Source organism: Tursiops truncatus, chromosome 10, assembly GCF_011762595.2.
Source record: "Tursiops truncatus isolate mTurTru1 chromosome 10, mTurTru1.mat.Y, whole genome shotgun sequence".
NCBI classification, from domain to species: Eukaryota; Metazoa; Chordata; class Mammalia; order Artiodactyla; family Delphinidae; genus Tursiops; species Tursiops truncatus.
Window position 1 is genome coordinate 48,636,666 of NC_047043.1, and position 19,412 is coordinate 48,656,077.

At 37.0% G+C, this 19,412-nt stretch overlaps 1 protein-coding gene and 1 long non-coding RNA gene across 17 annotated transcripts in view; one reads left to right on the forward strand and one right to left on the reverse strand.

The window, feature by feature from the left end:
• RBMS3 (RNA binding motif single stranded interacting protein 3) overlaps positions 1 to 19,412 on the forward strand; it is a 715,503-nt gene that overhangs the window by 425,854 nt on the left and 270,237 nt on the right. The window lies entirely within an intron of this gene.
• On the reverse strand, positions 8,614 to 18,056 carry LOC141279749 (uncharacterized). Of its 3 annotated transcripts, none has more exons than XR_012334531.1 (6): positions 17,958 to 18,056; positions 15,652 to 15,778; positions 15,456 to 15,530; positions 10,520 to 10,636; positions 9,632 to 9,834; positions 8,614 to 8,656 (listed from the first exon to the last, which is right to left on the reverse strand). It is a non-coding gene; the product is annotated as an uncharacterized lncRNA (long non-coding RNA). The 3 variants fall into 3 exon arrangements; XR_012334532.1 differs by lacking the exon at positions 8,614 to 8,656 and adding an exon at positions 8,986 to 9,001; XR_012334533.1 differs by lacking the exon at positions 15,456 to 15,530.

Sequence of the window (19,412 nt, forward strand, 5' to 3'; positions counted from 1 at the left end):
CCTTAGTAAACCTGGCTATTATCTTTCCTTCTCTGAGATAAAATGGCAGGCTCTGCCTAGGTGTTCCCCTCTACTAATACATGTCATCGGTTTTGTTTTGCATTCCACATAGTACTAGGAAAGAATGAGGTCATACGTTTTGAAAGTGCAGCATATTTCGTGGATTTTCTTTATGCATGGCTTCTTTTTGAGTCTGATTTTTTTCTTTTCCTTTTTAGGTCTCACTTATACCTTTATGCAGAATCTTATACATTGCATCTATTGAGGACATGGTTACAGATAATATAAGTGATTTTAAAAGCCACCAAGCATAAAGGGATTTTTCTAAGTCCGCAGAACAGCTAGCTTTCTGTTTAATTCAGTCCCTTCAGAATGTATCTCATGTCCCTAATATGTAAAGCCATACAATCATCTGCAAGTAATCAAAAGGGTAGAATCTTTAAAGAATCCAGTCCATAGGCAATATGTATTATGTTATTTAGTGAGCTTTGACAAAGTCATCTAGGCATTTGAACATTATTATCTACAGGAATTATTTTTCTTTCAACATAGAGACATTTAGTTCAGATTTGTAGAGCAAAGAATGTCTGTTTCCTATGTGACATGAAGTGTCTCAATTTAATCCCCATTTTACTTCATTAAAAAGGCACTGAGCTAATTATTTTTTGAGAAATAAACGATAAATAACAACTGACAATTAGACACAAATGCTTTGGAAGAATACCGTGTTGGCATTTGTGGGAAAGTGTTTCTTCTTTTTAAATGTAAAACATTATAAGGGATTTGAGGGAAAAAAATGAGGCTATCAAACTTTGCATTCCCATTTTTTGGGCTGCCGGAAAAAAATACCAATTTTTCACAATTGTGATTTGCTAGAAATAAGTTGTGAAAGATGATAAAATGATATGCTACCTTTTTAATTGTGGTGACAACTAGCCTTGAAGGGCTTATTAGCTCCATGAACTGAAGTCAAGTCTGTAGAATGTTGATTAGTAATTACGCATATCAGAACATTTCCAGATTAAAGGTGTTTTAATATTTTCTTGCCAGAAAAGACAACAGTCACATTACTATTTAATGGTGCTTGAGAAAACTGCATGGAGTAGAAAATATAAGTACCGTCAGTTTCATGGAATATCCAAATGGATTTGGTTTTCACTCAGCTCCACCGTTGCTATGCAATGTTTTTCCCAGAACAAGGACCATCTTTCCATTTAATAAGATGGTTTCTTCAGGCTTCACTTGTTTATTTGGGTTTTTTTTTGCTTTATGAATAGTCTTCCAATGATTTCATATGAATTCATTTCATTTCCCCATTTTCTTGAGGATAGAGAAATCATTTGCTTCTTTGGTAGTTTCCTAAAATTCTTACTGCAATGTGAAGGACATAATGCATTCTTGTTGATAGGAGTTCTTTTGTCAGTTTGGAAGAGGACAGAGGAGACATTTTCCTGTCTTCAAATTGTAATGCTTTAGAAGGCTGCTTACACTCTGGAAGAGTACATGTTTCCACATTTTAAATTTAATCTTTAGTTTGATATATTTACATTTTTCCATATGGATTAATGGAGATAGTCAAATCAGGCACAGGAAGTCACAGGATGTTTCTAGATGAAGATTTATAGGAAGATCTGCTCTTTAAAGGGAAATCAGAGAACTGAGAATTTGTGAAGGGGTGATCATGATTCAGTCTTTACATGGGACAGACTCACAGCTCTGTGGTCTATGAACCCTATACCAAAATTCCTAGAGCTGATCTTTTTGTTTTTATTTATATTGGTTTCCTGTCTCTCTTAGAGTTTGTGAGTTTGGTAAAGGAATGTTTTTTTTAGAGGATGAATTGCTTTAGTTATTTAAACTTATATATTAGAATCCCCCTTGGATATTCTTCTTGTCTTACAGCAAAATGCATAATTTTGAAGGAGAACCGACATCTTGTTTCTGTCATTGCTTCTGTGCTCTCCATGACTACAGAGAAAGATTTAGGTGGAAATTATTTAGGATTCTTTTTTTAATGGTTTTAAAATACACAAATTAACTTACGTGAAAACATAGCCTTAGGCTTAATTTTATGACCCATACATTTTGAATATTCAAAATCGGGCTAATAAAAAAAAGCAGTAGATATTCTCAGGGGTTTAATTTTACTCATATGGTGAGAATTGATGGTTTATGAGTTTTACAACATTTCATTAGGGAAGTTTTACCAGGGAAGCAGGGTGGAATATATACAGGGTTTATCCTACACTGGCAAAATGGAGCCCTCAATAGAGTTTGTTTACACATCCTGATTAACTTGATTGCAAAAAAAAATCACTTTTATTACAGAGCAATCTTTGCATGCACATTTTACATGTTTATAAGAATCTCTTTAAAGGGAAGTGGTACAGGATGACTGCGTCTTTGACAATCTAGCTGCTAGCTACCCAAAAGAAATGACACATTGCTTAAGATGTTGATTTTATGGCGCCTTTTGGGAGTATAAATTTTATTTTTCATGTCTCTCACTATATATAGAACAACATAAGTGATATATTTATAAGATATTAGTAGAGATGTTTAAGGGAAAGTAAAATGACATGTTTTTTTTTTATTTTGTTAATTTTGTTTTTATAAATTTTGATTCAGATTGCCTTTCACCTCCTAGGAATCTTTAATGAATTGATTTTTTTGTTTGTTTGTTTGCTCTATCTTTGCAATTGATTATGTATATTTATGGCTCATTTTTTACAATATTCAAGTACCAAATTATCTCTGTTCACATTGCCAAAAAGTTTTGAAAGTCATTGCCACTAGTTAGTGCTATCCTGATCAGAAATGTTAGAAACCCAGAATCCTCTTTCAATTTCTGTACTTTCCATACCAGTATTTGAATTTTTTGTTTTTGTTTCATCTAAGCACTTTGACTTTTGTGCCCTGTCATTAAACTTCTGTGTATATTTTTCTGCCTCTTTGCTACAGTTTGATTATCTGGGCTAATTTTTTAACACGTGCATGTTGACTAGAAAATGATGTTCTTTTAGGAATTTTTATGTCACTATAACTCATTAAACTAAACATCTCTCTCATTTCTCAATCCAAAAGAATGGGAATATATAGTTTTTTAAATTTCAGAATTTGCATCTACTTTAAAGGGTTTCTGTGTTCTTCATGTGCAATGTTTAGCAAAGTTTATATATGTGTAGAGGATTGGGTAGCAGAAAATACAGTCTACCAGAGGGCGTTCTGTTATCTTGTGATTTGAAAGGCAAGTTTAACTCTACAGAATTGCAGGCAGGAAGAGACATTACACAAATAAGCCAATCATATTTTGACATCAGAGTCTTGTGTTGACACTTCAATCAAAACATGAGACAATAAAACCTTAATCTTGACACATAAGTTCCTGTAAGTGTTGTGCAGAGGAAAAGTTTTCTCTTGTATTTAGACTGAGTCTTCTAGGTCACAAAAGCACCAAGAATAAAATGGACCAGATGGTTAGGTGTTCTGTACCTCCTCCCAAAACACCTGCCCTTGACCTGAGGAATGACTTTCTCGCCTTGTAAGATTGGCCCAAAATACAGCTCGAAGGTGACCTCTCTATCTGCTCTCCTATTAAGAAGTAATCACACCTGCCCTTGTTACTTCTCATGACTTGTTTGTGGGTTTCTGGCCACACCAATCAAGCAGTTCTTTATAATAGCCAGCCATTTATTTAGTGGGTTCTTTATTTCTACTCATCTAGGGAAGAAAACTCTAGAAGTCCTGCAGAAATACCCAAAAGGAAATAAACAAAACCAAACAAAATGGCTGAATTCTTGACACTTGTGATTTAAGTGTCAAGAATTTGTGTCACTTGTGATGAAAGGAGAGTCTCCTTTCATCTGTCATGTAAGAAGGATAAGTGCCAGGTTAAATTTTTATTTCTGGTCTGGTTTCTCTGACAGAGATTCATACTTCTGCCCTAGAGTTAAATCTAATGGAAAAGACACCTATTGAAAGTAAATGGCTTGGGACTTCCCTGGTGGTTCAGTGGTTAAGAATCTGCCTGCCAATGCAGGGAACACGGGTTTGAGCCCTGGTCCGGGAAGATCCCACATGCTGCGGAGCAACTAAGCCCGTGCGCCACAACTACTGAGCCTGCACTGTAGAGCCTGCGAGCCACAACTACTGAAGCCTGCATGCCTAGAGCCCATGCTCCACAAGAGAAGCCACGGCAATGAGAAGCACACGCACTGCAATGAAGAGTAGCCCCTGCTCGCCACAACTAGAGAAAGACTGCGTGCAGCAACGAAGACCCAACGCAGCCAAATATAAATAAATAAATAAATTTTTAAAAAGAGAAAGTAAATGGCTTGTTTTTATCTGTAGAAACTGTCTTCTCCCCAACACAAATCAGTGTGGATTTTCACCTAGGAGTTTCTGTGGATAGCCACCAAATGCTGGTAGTGATCAAACAAGTTTAAAAAAAGTCTTATTTATGTGTGACCCTTAGTTATACTCTTTAAAATGCCATGTTTCTATTTTAACTTTACTAAAACTTAACAAGGTATAATTTTTACTCTCTGGTACCTCTTGCCAGTATTTATTGTCTGGGTCTAATTTGCAATGAGGTATAGCAATAAGCATTAAAAGCTTTAATGAATCAAGTATGAATATGTTTGAATGTCCTGACTTGCTGAAACTAAAAATGGGACAACAGAACAGAGGAATTATACCAGAACCATCTCAAGTATTCATGCAGCCTCTACACTAAGAGAACTTGTTTGGTAGCCTAATTAAAGAACTGGCTGTTTGTGATCCCCTCCTGTCATTTCTTAGACATTAATCAATGTGATCCTTAGCGTCCTTTTCAATCCTTCCCTCAGTGGGGAGACAGGAGGAGAGAAAACAGTATATAATAGTATAATTTCTCTGATCCTCTACACAGACCACCTAGTAATACTGTTGCGAAGCACATGCAAATGCAAATAGCTATATTGCTTCTGCATAATAGAAACTAATATACTAGTAACTCCAAACGGGACAAATGTTAAGATGGATCTTTTGCAAAGCAGACAACATAATATAACACTGAGAGTAATTATGCTCTCTTTTCTTTAGGGTAAGTGATGAATGTTCAGATTCAATACTTAATATTTGCTTTATAAAAAGTGCATTGTGCTCATTTATTTTTTTGGCATGGAAAGATGCTTTAGAAGATCACTTCATTCAATATTTTTTAAATCACCGACTAGAGATCATGATTTACCTGTATATTTTCATAAGCATATACCATAACTCATTCTGTTTAATGGCTAAAACACTTCCCTATAATCATCTTGAGACTAAAGTGATCTTCTGCTGAGACGCTTTCCTCCATGACAAATCAGAATTCTGTTATCTGATAAAAACACAAGGCCCTTCTTTTCCATTTTCCCCAAATTTATAATGAATTAAAGACATCTATTCACCAGAAAACGTTTATTAAGAATGCATGATGGTAATGTTTGATGGCAAATTCAGACTAATACATGGATCTCAGATTCATGAATATAATTTTCTCTGGATAGTTAGATATTTTAAGGTGGTTTAATGCCTGAGGAATAATGGCATTTATTGATTGCATCTTCACATATACACACGTGAGTGCCTCTGTGGGGATGCTTATCTATGTGTAGCTCTATATAAATGAGTACAAATGTTAGCTCTTTGACATGAGATGTTGAAACTATTAGAGATGGTCTACACAGAAGAGTCTAATTACTTTTGTTTCAAAAGTATATCGAGGAGTATTTAGGTCAAAGAATAATTTTTAGTCAATTCATTCACGTGCTTCAAATGGTTGAATCCTTGGTCCTTCATCTGTGATCAGGTTGTATATAACCACCATTTGCAGTCCTAAATCTAACGGATAGCCCAAGTCATGAGCAAATAAGTGTCCAATAATAAGGGTGGGGGACAAGAAAAAGACACAGATTTTTTTCTGTTAAGTCATTTATTGACTGTGATCTTATACAAATGACTTTGTTTTCTTGGATCTGTGTTTCCTTATGTATAGAATAGACTACACGTGTTACTTCGCAAGATTAGTGCAAGGATTAACTGATATTAACATATATGGAAGCCTAACATACTTCACTTGTATATTCACTTCGCTTTATAAATCTTCCCTTCTTGGTGGAGAAAAAGGTGAAATCAATGACTCAGTAAGCCAAGACAGCCTTTGGAGAGCAGAGAAAAGGTCCTTGGGTTGTCATAGCTGTCCGGGTAACCTCTGCTTCTGATATCCAGTTTTCCATAAATTTTGATTAATTATTTCACCTGTTTGTCACATACATTTTAACTCAAATGTAAAACTATATTTGTTTTTCATTTCTAACTCCCATCCCCCAAAATCATTCACAGAAGCCTTCGTCTTTATAACAAACTTCTACAGATTAGGAGAGACAGCTTCATACCATAAGTAGGCAAATCTCTTACCACTGTTAATCCATGAGAAAAAAATAAAAACTACCTTAGAAATATTTTGTAGGGCTGACTTAGTTAATCTTATTAAGAAGTTATGACTGTAGAACTAGTTAGAGAGAGGTACTCTGTTCTGGGTTAATTGGGACGCATTGTTAGCAAAGCCTGGAAATCTGTGTATAAATGCAAGTGGCCAAAGTATCTTCCTGCTTGAGTTTTAAAAATTCTAATGAATATGGGTGGTTTCTGAATTTCTAGGCAATGCAGGATTTTCATGATGTTACAGTTCAGTTGTCTTTCAAACTAATTCTCTATGCAAGTTACTGCCCTAGATGCTGTGGCTACAGAAGAGGAAGTATTAAAAGAAAAAAAGTTTCTGCCCACCCCAAACCCCTGAATTAAAAATATCTAGTAAAGTGAAAAAGATGCATACAAAAAACAAACAAAAAAAGAAAACATAGCAGTTGACTTTATATTCTTGTAACAATCGTTGGACGCATAGAGTATATGGGTAGCACTTCCTGGTGTGGTTGTCATGACCTACGCATGCCTGCTGTTTGTCCCTGCCCTTTCAGTGGTTGGGAGCCTCTCTGTGCCCACGGTGATTTTTGCCACCTGCTCACTTACCCCTCCACTTCGAGAGCAAGTTTGGCAGTTTGTTTGAAACAGTACCTTTGCTCAAAGGAAACAGAAAATTCCTTTTTTGAGTTTTACTGTGACTAGTACCAAAGTAGACTTTGTTCATATTGGGATTCTGGATGGTATAGGAGGAATGAATTCTTGCTCCAGCTGTGCAAAAGTTTAGTGTAAAAAAGAGTAAATAAAACAAACTTGTAGAAGTCAAAAATAACACAGCTCTAGCACTTAGATATGTGGCCTTTTCTTTATTATAAAAGATGGTTAGTCCTACCGACTTTAGTGGATTCCCACAAGGGTTCAGTAAAATAATGTGGGCAATTGGCTGGACACATAGAAGGCATTCTATAAGTGCATGTTCTTATCTAACTTCTTAGAACCCTGTGTCAACTATGCTATTCCTAATGTCCATGAAGTAGGAAGCATTTTACTCCATGTGTAGAGCTTACTCTTTATTATTATTTTGACTCTTGAATGTTAGTCCTTCTCTTCCAGAGTTTTTATTCTGCTGGATTCCCTGTCTTCCCTTCTCTTTTTTTTTCCCCAGTGCAAAATTTTAAGCAAACCCTCAGTCTTCAGGTAACAATTTCATGTGAAAAATTAACAATAATGTCCTATCAAAGTAATGCCAGGAAGTTATGAAACTTCGCTGTTACTGACAGATGATTAATTTTCTTTTTATTATTAGGAAATTGTTTGTAGGCAACAGTAGAGAACAAACTCTGCTTGTATACATTGCCAGCTCTTGCTTAATTTAATTTCCCAAACAAACCCAAACTTAATTTTACCCCAAAATATAAGCCAGTTCCCATAGCAAAAATTTTACCCATTTCCAGTTTGATTTTTATTTGTTGTCCATTTCTCTGTTGATTGAGCTCATCAGATTGAGCAGCAAGATGGTCATGGGACGAACAGTAGGGTCCAGGGGTCACTCGCTGCGGTGTTTCCCCTAAACCAAGACCAGTCTCTAGGATTTCAGTATTTCTTTCCTCCTATTTGCCTTAGATAAAGATCCCCTAGGCACTGGTGTTTTTAGAATTCTCCTTGTTCTCCATTAAACAAGTCCCTTAGAATCTTGACCCAATAGTGACTGATGGTGATCCTTGATTATGGAAGCTTGTAGGCATCCAACTCAACCAGTCCTGCCTTTAGGCACAGCTCTGCCCCTTACTGGCTGTGTGGCTTCCCATGAGTTAGGCTCTCACTTTTTTTCATCTTTAAAATAGGACTATAATAATTCCTGTCTTATAAGTAAAATAAACTATCTTAGTATACAGAATGGAGCATAGTAAGTACTAGATAGATGATACCTGCTATTGTGAGCTAATTTATGGCAATCATTGAAACTATTCAGCAATTAAGCTTTCATTGTGGAAAGACCCTTACGAAGCATGTTACACATGGTATCAGAGCGTGGAAGGAGGGATCTTTTGTTATATCAGCCACACTGCATCACAGGTGACTGCCAGCTCCTCCTTTCTGAACAGATGCTGGGAGAAGATGGAAAGTTAGGTGTTCACAAAACAACTTCATTAATAATACTTGAGAGTTGATGGTTTTATTTTGTTAGCTTGGGCTCCCCAAGAAGCAGACCCTGAAATAAAGATTCAAAAACAAGTGTTCATCTGGGAAATAAAGGAAACATCAGAGATGGAATGGGGGAATGTGACAAGGAAGAATACCTCATCAAGCTAGCCACCACTGTGCGTGATGGGAGCTTAATCCCACTAGGGCAACTCCATGACACGTCTCACTGTCATCACATTTAGGGGCGAGGGAACTGGGGTATTTATACACCAACCCGTGAGAGTCACCAATTAAGGGTCACACCTAGTGGTTTGTTAGTTCTCCAGCTCTTCTAGATTGCTACAAAGGGGGACAATGTAGCTCTGGCCAGCCAGGGAAGTCCTTATATAAAGATATGCAGGGTCTGTGTGCCCTGTGGTGGGAAAAACAAGGGCATATAAATGGGCACCAAAAGCATCTGTTTCAATTACTTATTTGTATAAGGTTTTAATGAGAACCTTCCTGAATATATATTTTTGAGGATACAGTAGGTTTATATTGACGTTTGATTTAGAAACACATGTAGTTTGCATAAAGAAAAGCTATAACATGCCTACGGAATTTTAGACAATTTCTTCCAAACCATCAATCCTTGAGCACTTGCTGGACCCACTGCACCATCATCTTTATCAGTTTTACTTCACATGCTTGATCCCTCTGAAACTTTGGGGGAACATGACCAGAGCTTCATACAAGTTCCCTTTCTTTTCATTCTCTTTTCTACCCTTCTTAACTACTTTGCATATCAATATGTTATCCATGAACTGGCAGGGTACGGTTTATTTCATCTATTATTCTGCTTCACAAAGGAGGAAACTTATTAACACAGAAACTTAGATAACTGCTCTACTACCTGATCCACCTGGTAGTGCATTCACTTGCAGATTCTGCCAGTTTCTGTCCTTTTGTTATATTGCTGATAATTGTTATTCCTCTGACGTGTACCATGTGCACCTCAGTCCTAAAAACTACGGAAGCAAAAGCAACACAGAAATCATCATACCTGGTGCTTCATTTTTTGTGGGCTACCTGAAGTGACAGGCTTGTGGCTGTGTCCACATTCCTGTGAAATTAATGTTCCTTCTTCAGACACCTCTTATTCTATTTATAGCCACAGGGCTTCAGTGTTACAAGTGTCCAGAAAGTTCTGAGTAATGCACAGAATTCTACATACACAGCAAATGCAGCCTTGGCAAAATGTAATCCCTGGTGAGAGAGAAAAACAGAATCAACAGTCCGTTGCTTTTATTGGAATAATAAAACTGGAGCAGTTTGTGTCTGAAAGTGCTGTAAACTAGATTTTGTTTTCATGTAAATTCCATAGCCAGGATATAATGGGCATTGTCATGAAATTGGCAAACGGAGAATTACAGTTTTTCAGAGAAAACTTGACTTCTCAACACTCTTTCCTTCTTTGTTTATTCATTGAAATATGCCTGTTTTTATGGATGGTTGGTCAAGATGTGGGCTTAAATGGAACAGTATTTCATGTGAGTGGGAAGAGAATTTGTGTATGTCTACCGAAACATTAAGGAAAAATGAGTACAAACATTTACTGTTACTGTCTTCCCATTCATTTTTTTCACCATATTAAGAACTTTAGAAGTACTCCATATGGACTATGCTGTTCTTAAGGCTTATTAAGGAGGGGACATTTTGCTTAATATATAGAACCTACTCTTAATTATTGTTTTGACCGTTTAAATGTAATTACATATCTTTGTTGTAAGAAAAATTTATAGAATTACATAACCATATTAAAGAATATTATGAAACTTCTGTCTTCAGTTGCTACTGTATTTGGCTTAGGGATTATAAGAGTTGAACTTTCAAGATACGCTATACAATGGGATGTAGCCTGATAGAATATAATGAAATGACCTTGACATACCTATAAATGCAACCAACCAATGAAAAAACTCCATCGTTCACAAGAATGATTGTGATTGATTCTTTGAATCCCATTGGCCCGTGGATCTGTGGCTGGGCTGTCTGTGCTCTGGTAGCTCTTTGAGAAAGATTAAGAGTTCAACATTATTTAAATTTCTCTTTGTCTCTCACTCTCTGTCTCCAATATTGTAGTATGGCTAGTTCATATTTCTGTTCATTACATCATCTTAGAAGCCTTCAGAATCAAGTCATTCCTCATGAAGCAACGAAAAGAAAAATATCCCATTTTCAGCAAGTTTGAGTTAAAGCTGGCCAATTATGTAAAGTAACACTTAAAAAGGGGACCCTGGAGAGGGACTTGGTGGCTATTTCAGGACTTATATTTGTGGTGGAGTGGACAGTCACTCAGAACCATATTCATGATACTGGTTATTTCCATCCCAATGAGGCCTTTAGGTCTTCATTCAGAAGCAGCTTGCTACAGCACGTGTATCATAGAAAAAACTGAGATTTTGTTTTGTTTTTGTATCTTAGGCTAGTAGATTAAGTAACACAGAACCTAGCTTTGAAACCTTTCTCCTTTTTTATTTATATTAATCTTATAGGTGAAAAATAAGTTCTGGTTTTAATTTATACTTTTCTGTATACTGGTATTAATCTTCTAAAATATGTGAATTAGCCATTTTGATTCTACAAGTTGCTCATTTCACTTTTTTATTGGTTTTTTATGTGTCTTCCATTTTTATTATAAAAATGTCAAACATTCAAAGGCAGTGAGTGTAGTATAATGAAGACTTTGGTCTCCATCACCCAACAAGTTTCATTTATAATTCCAATCATTCCTGTTCCTTCCAAGTAATTTTGAAGCAAATTAGAAATTTATTATAACATCTGTAAATATTTCTGCATGTATTTCTAAAATATAAAGCCCCAATGCCAAAATTAAAGCCTAAATTAATAGTCCATTAATAACAATTAAATGTTCAATATTCAGATCATCTCTTAAAAGTTTCAGTTTGTTTGAATCAGCTTCCAAAGAATGTCTCTACATGTGATTAGATGAAATATTTCTTAAATCTTGTTTTACTTGTAGGTCATCTCATCTCTCTTTTTTCCCCCCCTGAATTTTTTTTAGAAGAAACCAAGTTATTTGTCCTGTAGAGTTTGCTATAAGCTGGATTTTGCTATAGCATCCATGTGGTGACATTTAATATGCTCCTCCGACCCTGTGTTTCCTGTGGATTGTTAAGTGGACTTTGCGGTTTGGAAAGATTCCTTCATATGTGGTGTCAGGAGGGATGTAATGTCTGGTTATCCAAATTTCTTGTGAAGTGACAGTCTGATGTTTATTGTCAAGTTCCATTGATCCATTAGGAATGGCAAAATGGTGATATTCCAGTTCTGTTATTCCTGTCTTGTTTATTAGCTGGGATGCTTGTGTAAAGGCCGTGTTTCCACTATTCAGTGACTCTGTAAGATCAAGATCATTTGTATAGGAAAGGCAAGATAAAGGCTTAATTCTTTTTCTTTGTAATCAAATATAACAGTTTCTTTCCCTAACATTTTGTGATGGTGACCAGTAAAGTTTCTTTTGGTTATGTTTTGTTCTATTTTGTTTTAAAGATCATTATGAACTCACAGAAATAACTAAATTTACTATGTTTCTATCCATTCTAGTTATATTTTCTTAATGATGCTTAAATTGTCCCACTTGAGAGATCAGCGAGAACCTCTGCAAATTGGCTTCTGAGTCTTCATCTTAGTCGGCTCAGGCTGACATAACAAAATAGTATAGCCTAGGTGACTTACACAACATTTGCTTCTCACAGTTCTGGAGGCTTGGAGTCTGAGATCTGGGTGCCAGCATGCTTGGGTTCTGGTGAGAGCCCGCTTCCTGGCTTGTTGATGACCACTTTTCACACTATGTCCTCATGTGGCAGGGGGAGAGAAAAACACAAGAGCTCCACCCTCGTGACCTCATCTGAACCTAGTTACCTCCCAAAGGCCTCTTTTCCAAATTCCATCACATTAGGGCACAGTTTAGTGCATAGCAGTCATTTTGACACAATCTTAGGAGTCTCAGTTTCTTTGCTTTCAGGTAAGATAATCCAAGCTCATTTTACACTTTTCCTATCCCAGCACTGGAGTCAGCTAATTTTTCAAGGAGCTCTGGCTCCTTTTAGTGGGAAATGGTCATTAAAAGCCAAAATCTAGGCACTAAGAGTGCTCATTGCTTTTGTTTTGGTCCTTATTTCTAGGCATTTTCAATGGACAGAAACAGGATTTTTTTCCAAGATAAAATATATTATGATTTTATAAATACACTTCCGACTCAAATTCAGGATTATTGGCTTTTTTTAGCCTCATTGATTTTATATCTGTATTCCTTTTCTTTATATCAAAAATCTTTGTTTTTAAGGTGACCATTAGCTTATTACTCATTTGTAAAATGAGCCTTAAAATAACAATAAAGTTTTGCTCTGATATTGAAAGTATAAAATACGTTTGCAGTTCTTTTTTATTTTCCCTAAGGTGTATACCCCAATGGAGATTTATAGCCAAATTTCTGTGTATTAAAAACACACAGAGATAATTACTATTAACCTCGTCCTTCCAGCTTTTGTTCTGTTTTCAAAGACCCACAACCCTAAGAGCACAGGAGACTAAGATATATATAGATTCCTGTAGCCTTTTTTTCAGTCAACATTGTGGTTTAAGTATTACCTATGTCAAAAACAATTCTCCATAAACATTATCTTAATGTCTGCATAGTATCATATTGTAATTACCTTAACAACTTTTCCATAATATGTAGACACATGACACCTTCTGATACATATTGCTCTGTTACAATTAAGGAAAGACATTCTGATTTGTAGTCTAAACATCAGTGCATGGTACCTATGCTACCTGTCCAGGAGACTGTAACTCTGATTGTAATTCAGTAGATCTGGGACAGAACCTGAGATTCTACATTCCTAACAAATGCCCAGGTGAACCAATGCTGCTGGCCCTTGAATAGTATTTCAAACAGCACTTGTATAAAGGATGATGATGGCCCAGTAATTTATTTATTTTACTTCCTCTAAGACTGAACAAGGGGGCTGGACTTAGCAGGTGTAATTAGAGTTGAGTTTATTTACTGAGTTTCTAAGATACCTTCACGATAAAAACTCATTTTAGGGTATTTTAGCCAAATTCTAAATAAAGTCATACTACTGGACAGTGTGACCTCTGGATGTTCTTTCTTCCTTCTGAGACCTTTAACCCCAGGGACACTTTTGTCTGCCTTTTCTGCCCTTAGGCCTATTTTAGATGTGTTATAGTTCAACATAAAAATATGGAGGTTCTTTACTGTGATAAGCTAGGGGGTAACCTCTTCCTGTGAAGGCAGGGATAGTAAGGACTGCTTTCTCATTCTGTTCATGTGTTGTTGAGTTAACCCCAAACTGTGTTGTGTTTGAGGCCCTTCCAGTGAGGCAGGTGGTGGGACAAGATCTGATGAGACTTCAGAATTTCCCCGGAATACATGTTTTCTACATCTCTTGCAAGGCCCATGTTCCCAGATTTTTATTTTCCTAATATTTGGCTGCCTGGTTCTAGGAATACAACTGTGAATAGCAAATATACCTGTTCTAAAGGATCTTAGAGTTTAGGAGGTCAGACAGGCGAGATACTTGGTAATTATAGAGCTTTATGGATGGTAAATGTCATAGTAAGTTATAAGTAGGCACAGAAGAGGGAATCATAATTCACTATTGTAGATTTTTTTTCCAGGAAAAGTGAAGACAAGGTATAATTAGCCAAGGGGGAAAAAAGAGAGGGGGTCCTGGAAGGAGGGAATATCTTGTGGGAAGGTTTAAAGGTTCAAAAGAGAAAGAAGGGGGAAAAGGCAAATTGGGAACTTCAAGTAATCTGGTCTTGCGGATACCAGGGGAGATCATGAATGTGTGTGTCTGTGTGTGTCTGTGTGCACTCACGTGCTGGGAATGGAGGCATCATGTTGTTAAGGAGGATGAAGAAGTTGTAGAGGTAAGTCAGGGCCAGCTGAAACCTTTGAACTTAATTCTTAAGACTATGGGGAACTGTTAAAAAAATTTTAGGTAGGGAATGTCAACCTGTCCCCTCCTCCCCACCAAAAGACACAAAAACCTTAAACAAAAGCCACTCACTGCAACTTGAAGAATGAATTCCTGATTAGCACATGTGAAGGATGAAAAGACTGATTCAGAGCCCTGGAGAGTTTAATAATGACTAACATTTATGACTAACATTTATGAGTGTTTATGTCAGTGCTAGCGCTATTTTGAGACATTTTAAATGTATTATTTAACACTCCAAACAACCTGTTGAGGTGTATATGTTTACTATCATCATCCCCACTTACAGTAAGTACGCTGCATCAAAATGTGGTTGAATTACACTTCTGCAGCTGTAGAACTACACAGTTCTAGAAGCATGACCTGAACTCAGGTGGTTTGGTCCCAAGGTTCACTCACTTCACTACTGGGTGTATGCACCTCCATGGAGACTATGATGAAGTAAGCAGGCATAGCTCTATTGCTTGAAGTTGGTTAATATGTGTACATATTATTCTAATTCAGTGGGGGAGAAGGGACTTGACACAAAGGCTGGTGAAATTATAAAAAACATTGACTATAGCAAACATTCTGATGAGATCAGATACTTAATGAATGCTATTTAAGAGCGGCATCTGGTTGTCACCTGGGAAGTATTATGAGTAGGAACTTTCTATCTTGGTTCATGTAGGTAGGTACATGGGTACATGTATGCTAACATTTCTACCATGCCCAGAATATGTGTACAGATGGTTGGCTTAAAGTTCTACCCAGGTAGTGCCATGTTATAGCAAGGTATTATTTTTCATCATTCCATGTCTAGCAAGTTAATCAATATTAAAGTAGGTAGAAACTCACCTCATTAGGATACATTTAGAAGATTGAGAGTCAAGATTCCAGATTCCCAGTCAGAGCCCAAAAGACCTGTATAACCTTTAAACATTAAAATAAAATAAAATACGTGTGTATGCTCCCGGAAAGAATTGGCATATATAGAGCTAGTTATTGACTAAGTGTTTCCAGTATAGAAATACAGATGCATTTTGGCACTTACCACATTTTCTTTTAAATGCCTCACCGTTTTTCAAAAGGTAAAAACAGGTCGCCAAGAGCAACAGAAGCAACCCATTTCTGCCAGCTTGGGCAAGTGACTTATCCTCTTGAAGTCCCCATTTCCTCATCTGTAAAATGACAATAATTATGCCTATTTTGCAGGAATATTGTGAGAAAATACATGTAAAGTGGTTGGCACCTAGTGGGTATCCAACCAATTTAAGATTGGTACTTTTTTTTTCTTCCTTGGCAGTTAGAGTTGCATTGTCATTATTTTAAAATGCTGAGATTACTTTTCAAATTGCTGTGCTGATTACAAGCTTTCTGAATGAAATCATTACTAAAAAACAGATCTCAGTGAAGAATTTAGATTTTTGAGAGGAATATACAAATATGCCACTGTACTTTATCTCTACTCAAGAGTTAGCAGAGTTTACCTGTTAAGATGAAATATATCTTTTTCATAAAAGAGGCCAGCTTGGCATTTATTAGCTTTGACCATTGCTTGGCAAGGCTAGGTCCTAATTCTAAATTTAGAAAGTTAGCAAGACTCTTCATGTACCACAGTGTTCATTGCAGTTCTATTTACAATAGCCAGGACATGGAAGCAACCTAAGTGCCCATCGACAGATGATTGTATAAAGAACATGTGGCACATATATACAATGGAATATTACTCAGTCATAAAAAGAAACAAAATTGAGTTATTTGTAGTGAGGTGGATGGACCTAGAGACTGTCATACAGAGTGAAGTAAGTCAGAAAGAGAAAAACAAATACCGTATGCTAACACATATATATGGAATATAAGAAAAAAAAAAGGTTCTGAAGAACATAGGGGCAGGACAGGAATAAAGATGCAGACATAGAGAATGGACTTGAGGACATGGGGAGGGGGATGGGTAAGCTGGGACAAAGTGAGAGAGTGGCATGGACATATGTACACTACCATATGTAAAATAGCTAGCTAGTGGGAAGCAGCCGCATAGCACAGGGAGATCAGCTCGGTGCTTTGTGACCACCTAGAGGAGTGGGATAGGGAGGGTGGGAGGGAGGGAGATGCAAGTGGGAAGAGATGTGGGGATATATGTATATGTATAACTGATTCACTTTGGTATAAAGCAGAAACTAACACACCACTGTGAAGCAATTATACTCCAATAAAGATGTAAAAAAAAAGAAAGTGAGCAAGACTCTTGTCACATGACTGTTGGTTTAATTAAAATGTGACCCCACAGTTTTCCAAGGAGACACGTTTCCTGGTGTCAAGTCTCATGTGTTTGCTACTAGACAGTAGGTTGCGACTAGGGGCTGTTCAACTCAGCAAATAAAGATACAGCTTCCTCAGTCATATCCGGAGTGAATGGCAGTCCTCTTGCCTTTGAGTCAGCTGAAGGGTAAGGAGGTGAGAGATTTCCTAGCAGCTGTGATCATTTAAATCACAGTGGGTTATTTAAATCTAGTATCTTGTATAAAGCTTAAAAAATAATTTTCATGAGGACAAAAAACTATATGGGGTAAATCCCCCCATTTTTCCTTCGGATCAGGGCATTTTTTAGAATTTTATTTATTTATTTATTTTAATGAAGTGTAGTTGATTTACAGTGTTGTTTTAGTTTCAGGTGTACAGCAAAGTTACACACGTATGTATTCTTTTTTCAGATTCTTTTCCCTTATTGGTTATTCCAAAATATTAAGTATAGTTCCCTGTGCTATATAGTAGGTCCTTGTAGGTTATCTGTTTCATATATAGTAGTTGTGTATATGTTAATTCCACCAGGGTACGGTTTTTAAGAGTAGCCCATTATACAAATAAAGTTCACTTTCTCCTGTTTCTTGACTCTTGTAACAAGCAGTCACATGTTTTAGGAGCACTACATTTGCCAGAATCAGAGAAGTTCCTCCAGAGGATAAGAGAGTGTAGCACTTAAGCACAAAGAGTGAAAGCATAAGAAATTGCACATAAGCTTTAAAAAATGGAATTTCGTTAACGTAAAAATTTAGCAGAGTTTATTTTTCTTGTGAATAATTATAGTTTGTTTTACCCTTTGCGTTTTCTTTAGCCATCTCCTACGTTGAATCACTCCATATCCTCCCATTCATTTCCTTTTATTTATAATCCCTATGCAAACCTTAATTCACAGAGAAGCATTATCATAGCACAGTTATGTCACAAGGTTGTGGGAAGGATGGACTGAGATTCAGGAATTAGTGTTGTTATTTAGATTTGAGAACAAGGGTGATGGTAACACCACACAGTTGGTGTTGCTATTAGCATAAGGAATGGTGGTAATTTCAGGTTTACTACCGGAAAACAGGAGAGGGAGGGCTCCTGGTTGAGTTTTCACTGATCCTTCAACGAAGCAGCAGGTGTGCCAGTAAGGGCCCTGCCTTAGCTTTGTGGCTGTCATTCCCATCAGGCTGGTTCTAGCAATTGTGAGCCACTGATGCTCCAAGGACATGATGTCACCTGCTGAAGGCTTCCAGTCTGTTGTGACAGAATAATCGGTCCCTGGTACAAAAGAAGCATATGCTGTTGATTGTGAGAACTCTGCCACTTGATGTCAGGAAGAGAAGTCATCAACAGTGGTGAATCCGCTGTATGCCTAAAATTGCCATGAAGATCCTTCTCCATGAACCATTCTAGTCCTAACATTTATAATTACTTGCCTTCTGTAGCATAATCCCAGCATTGTATTTTCCTGCATTGATACTTGTGGTTCCCCCGCCTCTAGTAAAATCTCTAAAAATATTGAAGCATCTATAACCCTGATTTGCACTGTTTTGCCAAGGGTGCTGTGATATTCTCATGACATCTAGCAAGAGTGACATGTAATGAAGATGTTCAGGTCGGAGTAGGCTCCATTGTTCTGCACAGGCAGCAGTGGGACGGGGGTGATGGGGGAGCTGTCTACAAAAGCATCTCCAAGGATGCCTTTGAGTGAAGTTGAGACTCAGGATTTGGCAGAACTCATCCAGTGTGAAGACATGTACCCCACTCCACCACTCTCCCACAAGAAATTCTCCAAGCAGAACAACCAGTGACATCTTGAAGCATTTAGAGATCTTCAGGGATGGAGCCATGAACAGAAACGATGATCACACCCTCAATCACCATCATTTAGGTGCTCTGGATCTGAGAGAGGGATGTCTTAGGAAAACCACAGTGGCTCACGTATGGCTCCCAGAAACTTCTGCATGCAAGACATTTCCAGGACTGCTTTTCCAAATCACCCTTAGAACAGAAGATCACATTAGGAGAGCTGAAGTCCCCAGAGTTATATCCAGTTTCTTGGATAGGAAGGGAAGAAAATGCAGACTTTTTCAGAGATGGTTTGCTATTTATCTGTTCTTGACATAAACGTGAGGCCTCAGAGAGTTCACTGATGCATCTCTTTACCATGGCAAATGAATAGTGAAGGGAACATTGTGTACTTGTAAAATCCAAGGTGGGGATGTTACATGAGCTGTCTCTGCCTTGAAGTTAATGTCTTTCAAAAGGTTAGTTTTTTTACATCTGGAAAATATTTCTCTATATTAATGTTTCTGTCTCCAAACCACCATAAATTTTTATCATGCATATTTTAAACAAATTATGGAAATGCCTATTTAGAGTCTCTTTTAAAGGTTATTATTGCAAGATTATTATTATTATTGCAATTAAGTAAGTTATATGAAATAAGAGTCTACTTTTGTGCCTGGGTAGATTGTGCCGATTGGGTTAATAAACACCTTCATCCTTAGAGCTAGAGCATTTGGATGG